Raw genomic sequence first — 17,714 nt, forward strand, 5'->3', positions numbered from 1 at the left:
CTGGCAAAACCATGATGCTTGCCCAGATCTATTAGATTAGCCAAATGACTGCATTTCAAATGTTGCATCTCTTCCTCCCCTTTCTCTCTCTTCTCCTACTCCTCCTTGCCCTTCATACCCAACTCTGGGTAAGCTTTGAGATGAGGCAGGTCCTGTAAAAGAGAGCAAAAGCAAATTCTCCTCTGGGCATCCATCCTCCAGTCCTGACACATTGGGTCTGTATTAATACCTCTTGGGTCCTTATGTATCCTAGGCTTAGTTCCCAGAGAAATTGTGACTCTTTTTCGGGAAGGATGCTACTGTATGGGTGCCCAAGAACTGGAGGAGACCATTCACTGAAGAAATAGATTTGTGAATAAATAAAACATAAATTTTTGAGGAAACAAGGTTGGTCTAATTGGATAAATTATTGGAAGGAGAGGAAGTTGTAATAACAATAAGATAATTAGCATTTATATAGTCCAAATCTCACCTAATATCCATTTTCTGTGCTTAGAAGGCATAATAATATTTATTTATCCTCATAGCATATATATAATATACACACATATATATATCTATACATACATACATATATATATATATCACATATTCATGAGTTCAAATCCTATCTCAGACACTTCTTAGCTGTGTGACTCTGATCAAGTCACTTTACCCTGTTTGCCTCAGTTTCCTTAGCTATAAAATGAGCTAGAGAAGGAAATGACAAACCATTATCTCTGGCAAGAAAACCCCAAATGGGATCACCAAGAGTCAGATATGGAAAAAATGACTGAACAAAACCAAAAAGGATTCTAAGATGAAACTGTCATTTTATCCTCAAGTTTTCTATCATTTCCTCTTCAGCAACTAGTTCTTTTGTCATTGAGAATCAGGTCCAGAAGAGCAAATTCCATCATTGATTTCTCCGTCTTTCAAAGGCTGCTGGGTGATACAGCAAATAAAGTGCTGGACCTGGAGTCAAGATCTGAGTTAAAATTTGGTCTTAGACACTTATTAGCTCGGTGACCCTAGCCAGGGGCACTTTACTGCTTTCTGTCTCAGTTTCCTCATCTTGTAAAATAGGGATAATAATAGCATCTATCTCCCAGGGTTATTGTGAGGTTTAACTAAATTAATATTTGTAAAGCACTTTTTAAACTTCAAAGCCCTCTATAAATGCTAGCTATTATTGTCATGATGGGAAGTCAAGAAATTGTCAGCTGCTCTTTTTGCCAGAAGAGTTCTAGCAGATCTAGATAATTGAAATCTATTACTAAACAATAACACTACAATAAAATTGTAGTTAGACAATGAGTCAAAGAGTTTACATTTTTAATAAAGGAGACACCATGTAGGGGAGTCAGGGAAGGAAATGATGGTGTGGAGGTGGGATTAATTATGGAGTCAGAGGGAAGGAAGAAAAGAAGAAAGGAAGGAAGGAAAAAGGAAGAAAGAAAAGAAAGAAGGAAGGAGGGAAGAAAGGGAAGGAAAGAAGAAAGAAGGAAGGAAGGAAGACAGGGAGGAAGGAAGGGAAGAAAAGGAAAAATTTATAGATGTGGGCAGCAAATGGAAACAGCATTATGTGAAATGAATCAGCTCTTCATAATTTGGAGAAAGGAAAGAAAGAAGGAAAGAAGGAAGGGAGGGTGCATCAGTAATAGACTTGATGGCAAGTCTTGATTTCCTGACGGATGGTTGAATATGAAATGTTATTTCTCTTGGCAAATGAAGTAAAATCCCCCTCCACTCCCAATATTATTTGTGTCCGCAGCACACAAGCATAAACTTATTTTATGTTATTATCGGTTGAGTTCAATTTGATAAGATGTAAAGGCCTATATTTCATGTCACAGGCTTGAAATAAAAATGACCCTTTAAAAAAATAAGGCAATGCCGTCAAAGAACTTGCATTCTAATAGAGGGAAATTAGTTTTGGTGAGAAAAATAAAAACCCCCAAATGTTAAGGGAAATGTTTTTCTGGGAAGTTGTAAGTAGCAGAGAATTGTAGACATATAAATTATTATTTATTCCATAGGAACCATGAATGAATTTTAACATGGTTGAACATGTTATAGAGAGGCTTTGCAATTTTATGGCATCATGTAATTACAGTGTTTTGATAATATTATTAGGAAATAATTTTGGCCTTGGAAACCCTTAAATATTTAACAATGGGCTCTGGAAAAAAAGTATCCAAAATATACTTTAAATATATTTTAAAATTTATTTTTGTTAAATATTTTTAATTACGTTTTAAACTTTTTTTGGGGAGTGGTGATGAGGCAATTGGGGTTAAGAGACTTGCCTAAGGAAACATAGCTTAATGAGTGTTAAGTGTCTGAGACTGGATTTGAATTAAGGTACTTTTGACTGTGCTGCTCTGTTGAAATCAAGCTGCTCCCTTAAACATTTTTATTATCTACTAAAACTTTTTTTTAGTTTCAAATTCTTTCTGGGGACACACTTTTAAGTAATCTGTATCTTTAACTTTTTCTTCATCACTTTCTTAAGTCTAGACAATGAACAAAAATAAATCACTCTGATCTGTTCGTATATCACAGATTTAGAATGTTGAGAATATCTAGCCTATCCCCTTTATTTTATATACTATATATGTATATAGTATATATACATATATACTGTATAATATATTTTATATACTATATATACATTCTATATATATATACACATTATACAATATACATATTATATTATATATACATATACAAACATACATACAGTCTAGCTTATACATACACACATTATGTAACATTCCAAGACCCAAGGGGTGAAATGATTGTTTGAAGTGACTTAGTCACATAGCCAGTAAGTGACAAATTTCATGTCTCATCTAATGTTCTTTCATCCCTACCCTGCCATCTGTCTATCTCCTCTCTCACTCTCCCCAGTGTATCCATCCTTGTTCTAGGAGAGGTCAGGTTTTTCATGGGAGGAGGAAGGGGAGTAACACTTAGTCACCCTCTAACAAGCACAAAGCAGATCTACTTAGCATTTTGTTGATTTGAAAGGACACTGGAGACCCCTGGTGGACAAATACATGTTTTCTGCTTGGTATTTGAATTTTCCTTTTTGAAAAATTCTATTTTGATAGCCACAGTATATGGATAGTGAATAGGTTCTTGATGGGTCTGATAGAGCCAGCTCCAACAAGTTCACTAGTCTCTGAAAGTTAAATCTTCAAAATAAATATTTACCCCTGTGACAACAAAAAACGTTCAAGAGACATAGTTTCTGGGTAATTTAATGATTTTATTAATAAGACCAGAAGGTTATTAATAAAAGGATGATCATTTGGCCGTCTCTCTTATATGAAAGATCCTTAATGGCAGTGGGGTCACAGTTTATATGCCCTTTGAAAAGAGGAGGTGTTCCTGAGGGATAGAAATCAATTCTGGTTAATACAATGGGAAGTGTGGGCTTATATTAAAATAAAGGTATTGGGATAAGTGACTTAGATCCCTTAAATCTTGGTCAAAGAGACATCAATTTCCTTATCATCTGTCTTGATAACAGAGAAAATCAACCCTTTTCCAGAGCTGTCTGAGCCAATATAATGAGCAGGAATATGCTCATTACACCAAATTTAGAATTTCTTTAACTGTTTCATTAGATCTTGACCTGATTTCCCACATTGGTTGATTTTTGGATGAGGAAATAAAAAAGAGGAAAAACTTTGGTCCTGATTAAATATTTAATTATTAAGAATATAAAATGAGGGCTTGAGTTTTTGTTTTGTTGATCATTTGCTCCAAACTTAAGAAAGGAATACAGCAAATATTAATAATATATATTGGGCTTACAAGTAAATTGTCCATTTGGAAGAGTTGATTGTTAAACGGTTACCCCCATGGAGGATCCTACTAGAATTCTTTGGAATTATTTGCTTCTTTCTGCACAATGTGTCATTAATTCTTTGTATAGGAAGAGAGAAAAGTCTGGCTAGAGTCACCAAAGCCCTGTACTTCCAATGAGGTTGACAGGGTTCAAATCATATCTCAATCTCTTACTAGCTGTGTGACTTTGGTCAGGTACTTGTCATTGAACTTTAGGAGGAGTTGGGTCTAGGCCTTTAAAGTCCTTACAATTCAGTATTTATAATCATATTGTTCACCTTTGGAAATGAAGGATGAACAATGACATTACCTCATCCTCTTTTGCAAATAACAATAGTAGAGAGAATATACAGCTTATTCAATATTGATGCATTTGGAGTAAGGAAGACCTGTGTCCAAATCTCTACTCTGACACTTACTCAATCCACGGTCAAGACATTTAACTTCTTTGAGACTCAGGCAACTCTCTAAAATTGTTAGTACCAGGCATGGCGGCCCATGCCAATTATGGTGGTCCCTGCCTGTAATTCTTCCTGTTGTGGAGAGCAAGGCTGGTGGATTGCTTGAGTTTGGGAGTTCTGAGCCCGTAGTAGGTCTAAACCCATTAAACATCCATACCAAATCTGGTACCAGATAGGAAATCTCAAAAAAAAGTTAGGGTTCAGGGCTGGAGAGTGAATTTCCACTTGGAGCTGTCAAAACTACTCATGTATTTCTAGAATTTTTCAAGTTTACAAAGTATATTCCTAAAAACAATAAGATTGTGGTAATAATATTTTATTTCTATTTTTCAGTTGAAGGAACTGAGGTCCAGATAAGTGACTTGACCAAGCCTAAAGCCCTTGACTCCAAGAATACTTTATCTTAGAAATTCATTTCTTTTAAGACTAAGATGTCTCTCAATGCAGGATGTTGCCAGTTCTGTTAATACTGTCTTGAAGGAGTTTTTCCTATGACTCTCCTGCCCTGGATATCTCCTCTTTTCATCTATTTGGGGACCTAAAATTTCTACCTTTATAGGGTTATTCTTCTGAGGTCGGCAATACATAAAAAAGAGACTAGTGATTGTTACTCATTGTCATTATGACTTAAATGCTGTCAGCCCTCTGGGTTTCTGATTTTTAGACTTCCTGCTTGAGTTTGCCAGTCACCATGAGTTTTGACCTCTGGGCTTTGATAGCAGACTGGCTTCCCCCACATCCATCCTTCCTGCTATTATTGTCCGACAGAGGAGAAACGAGGGAACTGGGCAGTTCATAAACTCCTGGATCACTGAGTTGACAGGCTGCCACGGGTTAGTTCCCTTGAAGAGTTAACTGTCAGTTAGCAACATCTGTCAATGCAAGGCTTGGAAAGTCAAGATTTAGATCTAAAGAGACTGGAAGCGATGAGATCTAATCCCTTTCTTTAACAGCTGCAGAAACTGAGGTTGGGGGGGGGGGAGGCTAACTCACTCAGGGTCAAGTGTTTGAGGAAAGACTTCTACCTTTGTCTTCCTGGCTCCCAGTCCTGTGCCCCGTCCACTGGGCCACCATGCCAGCATAGCAGAAAAAATAAAAGCCCATCTTCACCTAATTATGCTTTGTGGGCTAAAAGAACTTTGACAATATTCAGATCCAAGAAAAGGCTTTTGGGGATGGTGGGGACCCTAAATGTGATGAAAAGTGCCTGAGTCCAACCATGTAAGGAATCCATTCTGCTCTTTCTGGCTCTGCTCAAAGCTTCCAGCTGTGGACTCTACACATTGAATTATTTTTCCTCTCCCCTTTGCCTTTGGCTCGATGTGGGCTATGACTCATAAAAGCCCCCAGGATGAACCCAGTGTATGCTGGGAAGAATTAAAGGCCACTCAGTCCAAATCCTGAGGGGCTTTCTCTTCCTTTTGGTTCCTACTGCAGCTTTTTTTTTTTTTTAAGTTCTGTCATAATGGCAAGTGTGGACCTAAATTTTCAAATCTATTCCAGCTTTGCTCTCCCCATCTTTATTTTACAGAGTCTGAAATCCTATTTAATCCAATCATCAATAGATTTCACTTAACAGTTCATATGACCAGTATGAAATATTCTATCAGAAGGTGGTAGACTCAGAATACAGAATGAGACAATTTTTTTTTCCAGAGATGGCCAATGAGGAAATTTTTTCTTGAATATGCACATTTATTACAGGTTTTTGTTTGTTGCTTTCAGTGTAAGGGAGAGAAAACATGCTTTTATTAATTAAAAAAATAAATTAAACTAAAAAACAAAAGTTCATTCCAATCAATTAATATTTTAAATTAAAAAATTTCATTTTGAGGGATCCTATAGATAAAAACACAACTGTTTAATTTCAGGTTTTCAGACATCAGTGTTAGCATTAACTCATAAAGTTTCTTACTTTGTGTTAGGAATATATAGCTTAGTTTATTTTATTTTTCCTTCTTTTATGTGTAGTGTGTACTGCAGTCATCTCTGTGGGCAGAGTTCCTGTTGTGAGGCCCCAGCACTAAACTGAGGGAAACAACATGGGCTCTTTTTATTTTCAAACAGATAAGATGTGTGTGGGTGATTAATCACCCTCCCGATGGCTGCCCTGGGAATTGAAGGTGAGCTCCAGTTTTATATAAAGCTTGTCAACATTTATTACTGAGCCGGGCATCAGTCCCCTGGGAGGCTCAGAGAGCTGTGGCGTGACTGGTGTGTGATAAAGAGGGAGTCAGACACTCAAATAGCCATGACATCATTCTGAATTTATATGTTGTTAGCTGGTGATACAATTAAACACACACACACACACACACACACACAAAATCACCAGTTTGGTCTGTGTTGACTCTGAGAAATAGGGATGGAGTCATTCTTAGCTTTGACATGTTACTCCCAATTCACTATTTTAAAATTTCTTTAGTTTGTTCATTTGTTTCTTCTTCCCTCCCTCCCTCCCTTCCCTCCTTCCTTTGCCTCTTTTCTTCTTATCTTTATTTTTTCCTTCCTATCTTCTTTCCTTCCTTCTTCTTCTCTCCCTCCCTCCCTTCCTCCCTCCTTTCCTCCTTTTCCCCTTCCTCCTCTTTCTCCTCCTTTTAGTTGTTCTAACTCTCCTCCTCATCTTCCTTATCCTCCTTCTTCACCTCTTATTCCTTCTCCTCTTCCTCTCACCTCCTTTCTTCTTGTTCTTTTGTTTTTCTTGTGATTGTTCTTGTCCTTGTCCTTGTTCTTTTTCTTGTTGTTGTTGTTCTTCTTCTCTCTTTCTCTCTGTCTCTTTCTCTATCTTTATTTCCCCCCCTCTTTTCTCCCCTTCTTTTTGTCCTGTAAAGTAAAGGATCTTTGGCTTTCAAGTTATGAATTGTCATATGTGTAGTTTTTTAGGTCTTTCCTCAGTCTATTATTCCCCTTTCTGGCTTTGCCCCATTGAGAATCTCAATAAACCTTATACTCTAGTTACTCTCTTTCCTTTGAATTTGCCCTCTGTTCTACAGCCCCTATGCCTTTGCTCAGATTGTTTCTTAGGTCCTGACTATTTTTTGCTGACTGAATTTAAGTACATTATTTAAAAGAATATTGATTTAACTTTTTCTTTTTATTATGAACTTGACAACCATCAATTAACTGTACCATTCCATCCAATATCTCTGGCCATAGTCTTTGGCCATCTACATTCTTTTATGTTTTAAGTTCCTTGGATATAGGGATTGTCTTTTTCTTCTTTTTTGGATCCCTGATATTTTGCACAGTGCGGGCATATATTTGATGCTTAATAAATGTTCTTTGAAAAAATGAATTGATAGATCCACATGGCATGTCTGGCTATACCATTCGTTTGCTCTTGAAGCATCTTCTCTGATCACTTATACCTCCACATAGATTGATTTGCCTTTGCCTGAGTGCTTTCCTTCTCTTCTCTCTTCCTTTTCCCCCTTCAGCTTTCCACCCACACACAACGTTTTCTTGACTCCCTGGGACACCTCCACTTTTGGGGAATAATGATAGTCTACATGAATATGTCCCTCAATGATTAACATTTCTACCCCATCATCCCCAACCCAAACCAGAGATTCTGAATCCCTGATTGCCTTTATTCAAATTCCATCCCCTCTTGATTCTTCCCTTATTTTAACCCTCCTAGACCAATCTCCATGTTAAAGCTGCCCAAATTTTCTTCTGCTCCATAGGTAATAAGCTAGATTTCATCTTAAACCTTTTCTTACTCCATTTTTTTTTGCACTCATTGAGACCTAGCTCTCACAATGATACAGCTTCCCTAGTGATCCTTTCTAGTGCTTTCACTCATAATCCCTTCCACCTCTCTATTTCTCCATTTTCCCACCCTCTGATCAAAGTGGGGGAATTAATTTACTCCTAGTTCCTCATTGCTACTTCCAAGCTCTCCCTCTACTATTATTCATTACTTGGTAATTTCTCTTCCTTTTGAGGTTCATTCAATCCATATTTATCACTCAATCAAGATTGTAGTAGCTAATGTCTACTGGTCTTCAGGACACTCTCTTCCTTTTCTCAATGAATTTAGTGCTTGGCTCACAGTTCTCTCCTCTCCAAATCCTACCCTCATATTAGGGGACTTCAATATACATATTGCTACTTCTTCATGTGCCCTCAATTACTTATTTTCCATGTCCTCCTTCTCCATCCTCCCACAGCCACTCAAAGAGATAGTCATACCTTTGCTACCAAACACAAGGGTTCCAAATCGCATTTGTGAACTCTGAAATTTTTTCACCTGATAAGTATTGTCATTCTACTTGTCCTCTGCAACTCCAAACTCTGTTCTTCATCTTCATTGCAGTTTCAAACCTTTCTATTCCTCAGTTCTTTCCCAAGTCATCACTTTCAAACTGGCTAATTCTCTTCCCTTCTCTATCTTGACCCATCATTAAATCAGTTCAGTTTTTTGCTAGTTTCTTCTCTTGAGCTTCTTACCAGCTTATTCTATTGAAGAGCTTGCCCTTCCAAATTCCATTTTAGGACTAATCTCATCATTCACTGCCTTTACTCCTATTTAGACTCCATTACCAATCTCTTACATAATCTAAACAGTGTCCTCATTATACCAGGACAACCCTTTTACATCTTCTTAATTAGTTCACAATGACAGTCACCATGTGAATTTTCCAAACTTTTTCATTCCTCCTCAAAGCTTCCCCTTCACCCCATTCTCAGCAGAGAATATTCCCTCATATTTTACTGACACATTAAAGCCACTCACTTGAGAGCTCCCTATCCTTCAGATACCTTCTTTTCCAATCTCCTTCTTCACTCCTATCTCCTATGAAAAGGTGCTTTGCCACAGCAAACCTTTCTATATATACAAATGATCCCATCTTCTCCTACTCTCCATTTTTCTTCCTCTACTATCACTCGTTCAGTCATATGAATCTTTGTAACCTCATTCGGAATTTTATTGGCAAATATACTGGAGCAGTTTATCATTTCCCTTTCCAGCTCGTATTACAGAGGAGGAACTGAGGCAAGTGGGTTGGCCAAAGTCACAAAGCTAGTGAATGTCTGAGGTTGAATTTGAACTCATGAAGATGAATCTTTCTGACTCCAGGCCCAGCCCTCTTTCCACTGTGCCCCTCTACTCTCTCGCCAATTCTCATTAATTTTCAGTCTCTCTTTGCTACTGGCTGCTACACTGCCAACTACAAACATGCCCATATCTCCCCAATCCTCAAAAACTGTCTCTCGATCTGTCCTTCCCTGTTAGCTATTGTTCTATATTTCTTTCCTCTGATTTGTAGTTGAATCCTTGGAAAATCTAATAGATGCTTCCACTTCTCCTTTACTCTCTTCTAAATTCTAAAGTCTTGCTTTAAATCTCATCATTCATCCCAAACTACTCCAGAGTCACCACCAGTCTTAATTATTCATTCCAAAGGTCTTTTCTCAATCCTTATTCTTCTTGACTTCTGCAGTCCTTGCCATTTCTCTTTAGTGCTCTCTTCTCTCAAAATTTTCCCAACATTTCTCTGTCCTGGTTCTCCCCTTACTAGTCTGACTACTTCTCTGTCTCTTTTTGTGGATATTTGTTCAGATTATACCTGCTAACTATGACTATCCTCTAAGATTCAGTCCTAGGTTCTCTGTTCTTTTTCCTCTGGACTGTTTCACTTTGGTGATCTCTCATTAGCTCTCATGCTTTCAATTTTCATCTCTGGAAGATTTCAGATCTACCTGTCCAACCCTAACCTATTTCCTTACTTCCAGTCTTAAATATTCAACTATCTATTGGACATCTCTAACTGGATGTCATATAGACATCTTAAGCACTTCCAAAGCCAAATTTATCTTTCTTCATAAATCTTATTTTCTTCCTAACCTTCTGGTTATTATTGAGGAAACCACCATCCTTCCAGTCACCCAGACTCAAAACCTTTGTGTCATCCTGGACACACCTTGCCCCCAATCATTTTCTGTCTTCATTATATCCCTTGTATATGCCTCCTTGTGTCCTCTGACACTATACTATCCATCAGCTCACATCTGGACTGTTGCAATAGCTGCTCATGAGTCTGTCTGTAGTCTCTTCCCTTTCCAATCTATTTTTTACTTAGCTGTCAGAGTGAGCTTCCCTTTCTCGTTCTCTTCTCCCCTCTTTAATAAAATCCAGAGTCTTCCCATTGCTTCCAGGTTCAAATTTGTCATTTTCTGTTTGACTTTTAAAATCTCTCCTAAGCTCATCCCTTCCTATTTTACATTCCCTCACCTACTCTGTGATCTAATGATATTGGGCCTCTTGGCTGTTCCTCAAATAGAACAGTCCATCTCCCTATTCTGAATATCTTCATTGGCTGTTTTCCCCAAGCTGGAACTCTTTCCTTTCTCATCTTAAATTTCCTTTAGTTTTCAACTAGAGTTCCATCTTCTGCAAGAACTCTTTTTCAATTTTCCTTCCCCCTAAAAACATCTCCAACTTATCCCATATACAGCTTGTCTTTACACAGTTGTTTGTACACTGTCTCTCTCAGTAGATTGTAAGCTCCTTGAGGGCAGGGACTTTTTTTTTTTTGTTTGTTTGTTTTTGTTTTTCTTTGTATCTCCTGTGCTATGCACAGTGCCTGGAACATAATAGGTGCTTAATAAATGCTGGTTGAGTGACTGAATCAACAAATACAAGCATTCCAACACTCAACAGGGGATTGTCTATGAACTTCAACTTCTCTTACATTTTTTAAAAAAGTGCTATTAAATTTAAGGAGGGAGTAATAAGATTACTTTGCTTATTCCTCTTATGGATTTTTATTTTTTGTGAATTTTAAGATATCTTATTTATGCTGGGTTGCTATGGCCAAAGGATTTCTCATGTTGTGATTTCTGTGTACATTTTTCCTGCTGGTTCATGAATACACATTTTTATTTTGGTTTTATTTATTTTTTATTTTTTAATAACTTTTTATTGATAGAACTCATGGCAGGGTAATTTTATACAACATTATCCCTTGCATTCACTTCTGTTCTGATTTTTCCCCTCCCTCCCTCCACCCCCTCCCCCAGATGGCAAGCAATCCTTTACATGTTGAATAGGTTATAGTATATCCTAGATACAATGTATGTGTGCAGAACCGAACAGTTTTCTTGTTGCACAGGGAGAATTGAATTCAGAAGTTAGAAATAACCCGGGAAGAAAAACAAGAATGCAAGCAGTTTATATTCATCTCCCAGTGTTCTTTCTTTGGGTGTAGCTGCTTCTGTCCATCTTTGATCAATTGAAACTGAACTAGCTCTCTTTATCGAAGAGATCCACTTCCATCAGAATACATCCTCAAACAGTATCATTGTTGAGGTATATAATGATCTCCTGGTTCTGCTCATTTCACTTAGCATCAGTTCATGTAAGTCTTGCCAGTCCTCTCTGTAATGAATACACATCTTGGTAGAACATCATCATAATCATCATCATCAAGGTAAAACTCAACAGTGTTCATAAGGATGCAATGACGCTGTGAAAAATAATAATATTAGGAGCTAGCATTTATGCAGTGCCTGCTGGATACCAACATATCAGCATACCAGTATACCAAATATCTCATTTGATCCTCAGAACAACCCTGAGAAGATGCTATTATTATCTCCTTTTTACACATAAGAAAACTGAGGCAGACTCTTGGTTCAATACTCTATCCACTGATCCATTAACACCGCCTTTGAGAACCCCAGATCCTTTCTGTGTCATGGAGATGTATCAGACTGTTTTTGTGGACTGCATCAATACTTTTAGGATGATGATGACAGAATGGTCAAAAGGGGGTGGGACAGAAGTTCTAAAGAATATTCAATTGAGACAGTACTATTGTCCACAGACATGTGGTACCTTGTATGCTCCATACTTTCCCTGTTTCTGTATGGCACCCTCTGTTTCTGTGGGAGCCTGTAAGGACTTCAGGAGTTAATCTGTCAGGTGCACTGTGTAACACAGTAATACATTTCAAATTGCCAATTCTGAAATCACAGCATAGAGTTGAGTACTAGGATCTGGAACCCAGACCAGTTTTCTACCATTTGGTACATCTTCTTGGGTTTTAAACTCTAGTCTTGTCTCAGATCCTCTGGAACTCTTGACATCGTACCCTTTAGGCATTTTTAAAGGAATATGCTTTGCTTCTCTCAGATACACTCTATTTCTCTCAAACATTACCTCAATATCTTGAAGAATCTGCCAAGTCTCCATGCTTCTGGCATTAACACAGAATGATTCTATCAGATTCCAGTTCTCTGCACTGAATCACAGTGGTGAAAACTCTCTTTGCAACAACCCACATGTGAAATTTCCTTCCACACATTGAGGAAAACTTCTCCTGCAATACTTAACACCACTGTAGCCACTGGATTACCCCTCAACTTAAAGAGTGAGTCCTTTAGGCCATTCCAGAGGTATTCACTCAGAACCATAGTTCATTCAGGTAACTGGGTGGTTTAGTGGATTGAGAGCTGGGCCTTGAGTCAATAATACCTGAATTCATATCTGGACTCAGACACTTACTGTGTGATTCTGGACATCTCACTTCACCCTGTTTGTCTCAGTTTTCTCATCTGTCAAATGAACTGAAGAAGGAAATGATAAATCCCTGTAGTATCTCTACCAAGAAAACCCCAAATGAGGTCATGAAGAATCAAGACATGATTGACCAACAGCAATAATGATAGTTCATGAGTCCCTGTTGATGAGCCCATGTTTTATAGTTAGCCAAGGGGTACAGTTTAAAGCAAAGATAAGTAATTAAATAACATAATAAAAATAAATAAGTAAAAGCATCTGCTTCCCATAAATTTTTAGCATCACTGAGAATAATGGAAATAGGGAAGGATCATAAATGGAGAGGCACATGTGGCCAGGGTACACACATAGAAGGGCATGTTACATCTCTGATGCCTTAAGCTGCTAATGTTTTTTAAGATACCACCATGTAACTCTTGCCAGACTTCCTACTGCGTGGTGCTGCCAGGACTTTGCCCTGCTCCATTCATCATAACTTTGCTACCAGGTGTGTCTCAACTGGACACATGTTTGGAAAACTCTCTGTTTGCAACTTCTTACTTAAGCTGGACTCCTTTCCTGGGGTGTCATCTCTTCTTCAGAGGAGGTATGAACTCTACCCTAGCTCTTTTATTTTAAAGCCCTTGAAGCTTTTTTTGCTATAGTTCTTTTTAAAATACAGAAACTCTAATTCAACCAGGCAGTATAACCCCTTTCTGGCTTTTTTCAAAAAGTAATGGTTTGTTTGTTTCTCAGGGTCTTGTGTAGAGGGAATTTCTTCTTCAGAAGGAGAGTAGTTGTTCTAGGTACCAACTCTTTGGAACATGGTAGAGAGTCATTCTCATCTGACTGGTGCCCTTGGACTTAATTCTATTTTAAAAAGTGTATTTCCAGGTCTCTGAGACTGATGATTCTGTTAGAAGTCTTTCTTTCTAGTTTAGGGTTAGGAAGTTTAAGTAGTTCCTTTAAAAAGTACCAATTGGTGATTCTGCATCTCCCAATTGATTTCAGGGGAACTCTGATACAGAAAACTACAAGTATTATAATATCTTGTTATATCTATGATTTATATGTTATATAAATGTATTTATATTATGTTATATAAAATATGTAGTACAAAAAATCATATAAATAGAATTATATTACAGAATCATAACATTTATTACATGTAATGGATTATATATGTATCCTATATATACCAACATAATTATAATATTTATTGCATATAATAGATTATATATGTATCATAATATTTATTACATGTAATGGATTATATATGTATCCTATATATACCAACATAATTATAATATTTATTACATATGATAGATTATATATGTATCCTATAATACCAACATAATTATATTTATTACATATTATAGATTAGATCTGTATCCCATAATACCAACATATTTATATAGCACACTTATATACTACATATTATTTTTATATTAAGGTCACTCAGTTTGAAAGACACAATCTCAGAGATAACTTGAATCTACTTTTTATTACTGTCAAACAAATCATAAAAGAGGGAGATAATATGTTCACCCCTGTCATGGGGGAGATCTTGAAAAAGTTCCAAACAAAAGGGAATTCCCTAAACAAAGATGACAAGGTGTTACAGATTCTTCTTTTTGTAGATAATTTTAATATTACCATATTTATCTAATACTTTGTTTTCTAAAGAAATTTCTCCAATAATCCTATGAATAGATAGTGTGACAATTATCATCTTCATTTTACAGAAAGGAAGACTGAGACTCATATAAATTAAAGTCTCTTCATCTATTAGAATATACATTTGTATCCCTAGTACTTAAGCTGTCACATAGAAAGCATATTGAACACTTGTTGACTTGACTACCAGCCCACTGGAGGACTCCTTCTATTTCTTCTTCTGTGAATAACTCAGAATACCCATCTATTCTAATTTTCTTTGTTTCTATCTCTTTGTCTCTGTCTCAACTCTGCCCAGAGTCTCACAACTAATAGTTAGAACCAGGATTTGAACTAGGACCAGTGTTCTTTGCAATGATAACACAGAGTGGCTTCCTGATTGTATCAAAACTTAAGAGTATTATAGGACAATTCAAGATATTCGCCCAATAATCTACACAGGAAAAGTAAAAAAAAATGAAGATGCCTATATTCTAGAATATAACATGATACTGAATGAGCAGTTCATCGGTTCATCCATATTTCTTAGATAAGCAGATGGATTATCTTTTAGAAACATTTCTGTACTTTCAGTAATTCAAAGCTGTTCCTTTAGACAGCACAAAAATCCAACTTTTAAAATTTATGACATCAATATTCTTCTGTCATATTAATACTCTTCTGTTCTAATATGTGAATAATGAAACACTATGATCTAAGAATCAGAATTGTATGAGACTTAAAGATCAAAGGGGAATTGAATGGTAGACATGAGTGGGCTGTAGCAAATTGCAAATGGTGACTTGCATGCACTCATATTACCCAGAAAATAGAAATTCAGAAAATATGGAATGGTGAGAGATAGAGATTGAAAGAGACAGAGATGTAGACAAAGAGATACAGAGTAGATAGAAATAGAGAGAGGAGAGAGATGAAGAGAGAGAGAGAGAGAGACAGACAGACAGACAGAGAGACAGAGAAACAGAATGAGAACAGATAGATATTCTGAGTTATCCACTGTTATTCACACAAGAAGAAGTAGAGAAAGTCTTAGAGTGGGCTAGTAGATTCTTTATGGTTCTAGTAAAGTCAAATCAACAAGCTTTCTATGTACCAGCCTAAATACTAGGCTACAAATATGTATTCCAATAGGTTAAGACAAAGCATAAAAGGACCTTAAAGGGGAGGAGGGAATGGGAGAGGTGTCTGAGAAGATCATAGCAGTGAGGGAGGATTTACAAGTAATTACATGGAGTGAGAAGGAACAAGTGGGTTTCAATTTGCTCCCTTTTCAGGAATGCCATGAGATTATGGATCCACGAGACCTATGGGCAATTGGCATCTCCTTAAGCTTTCTCTGGGCATAGAGAACAACAACTGAGCTTCCTAAATACCTCTAATGCATTTTATCCATGGAGTAACCAGGGCCATAATGAAATCTCTTCTTGTTATGTGACTTCTCAGACTAATACCTTAGGGTATCATCCATTACTTGGCACTTAAAATTGAATTCTAGGACTGGAAGGGATCTTGGAGGTCATCTGGTGCAGCCCCTTCATTTTGCAGATGAGGAAATAAAAATCCAGACAGAGGAAGTAAAATGCTAAAGGTAAAATGACTCTTCTATATTTAGTTTCTTCCCACAGTCTTTCCATGGGATAAATTCCTGCCTGGAGCCATTTAAGTGACCATCCAGAAGCCTTCTAAGCTAGTGCTGCTGCAGCACATCCTCCCCAAGGATGCCGGTGCTGTCTCAGCACATCCTCCCTAGCCAGCTGCCAAATTCTTAGTATAAAGATTTTAATGGGCTAGTCAAGACATTCTATTTTTAGCCTTTCTTGATGTATAACTGTGAATCCTTTTGTGTGAAACACTTTCTATGGTGGAGGAAATAAGCCAATGTTCTCTACTTGATGTTCATATGACATTGAATTCCTTTTCTAGAAAGGATCTCGTTTCTCAAATTCTTGAGAGACCCTCCACATGAGCCATAATTAAACTTTGGTTTAGAGATTTCCCTGGAGTTTTACTCTGGGAATTTGTCAGATTATGAAAGAACGAGAGAGAGAGTCAGAGAGAGACAGAGAGAGAGAGAGAGAGAGAGAGAGAGAGAGAGAGAGAGAGAGAGAGAGAGAGAGAGAGAGAGAGAGAGAGAAACAGGACTCTTTAAGGTCAAGTTTCCCCGGATGAATCCAGATCTGAGAAAGTCCTTGTTGGGAGTCCCTTGAACCATAGATTGTCTCTTAGACAGCTTGGTATATGAACATAGAGTGGAATCAGAAGATAGTTCAGTGGTAGAGTAGATAAAGGAGTGGAACTGCAATAGGTAAGATTTTAATTCAAATTCAACCCAGATACTTTCTAGCTGTGTGTGATCCTGGACAAATCACTTAACCCCTTAACTTAACAATTCCCTCATCTGTAAAAAATGGTTAATAATAGCACCCACCTCCCAGGATTGTTGCGAGGTTCAAATGGGATTATATTTATAAAATGCTTTGCAAACCATGAAGTGCTCTATAAATATTAGCTATTCATAACAGTTGCTGCTGATGTCCCACTTTAGACACTTGCAAACCATATGACCCTGGATAAATCACAATTTCATTGAGCCCCACTTTTCTCATCTGTAAAATGGGGATAATAATAGAGCTATTTCATAGAGTTGTGAGAATCAAATGAGTTTAATGTAAAGTGCTTTACAAGCCCAATAGTGCCATATAAATGTGAATTATGAACACTAGGTAAATGATACCATGTACTAAGTTTCTCTTCTCTCTCTTTCTCTCCATCTGTTTGTCTCTGTCTTTTTCTGTCTCTAACTCTATCTCTCTCTCTCATACACACATACATATATATGTATATATACATATATATATACACACACACACAAACACATACATACATACACACACATATATAATTCTATGTAGTCCTTGTCTTTGGAGTTTACAGAGAGCAAGGCACAAATCTACATTTTCCAAATATGAAGAAAATTTATAACTTGAAGCTTTTCACGGAGAGGAAGAAAGATTTCTCAAAGGCTGGCTTTCATGTGCATGGATGAAAGACTTGGTTTCTCTCCTGGTGCATGTAAGTCCACTTTGATTCCTGCTAGCAGACAGAAGTGGCAAGTCTGAGGTTTTCTACAGTAGGCATTAATTGTGTATTCCCTTATTGCTCATAGGTATGAATTGCCAAATTGGCATTCAGCCTTGATGCCAGAAGTGTGAGAATTTCACTTTCACATCTGG

The sequence above is a fragment of the Antechinus flavipes genome, chromosome 2, assembly GCF_016432865.1.
Source record: "Antechinus flavipes isolate AdamAnt ecotype Samford, QLD, Australia chromosome 2, AdamAnt_v2, whole genome shotgun sequence".
NCBI lineage: Eukaryota > Metazoa > Chordata > Mammalia > Dasyuromorphia > Dasyuridae > Antechinus > Antechinus flavipes.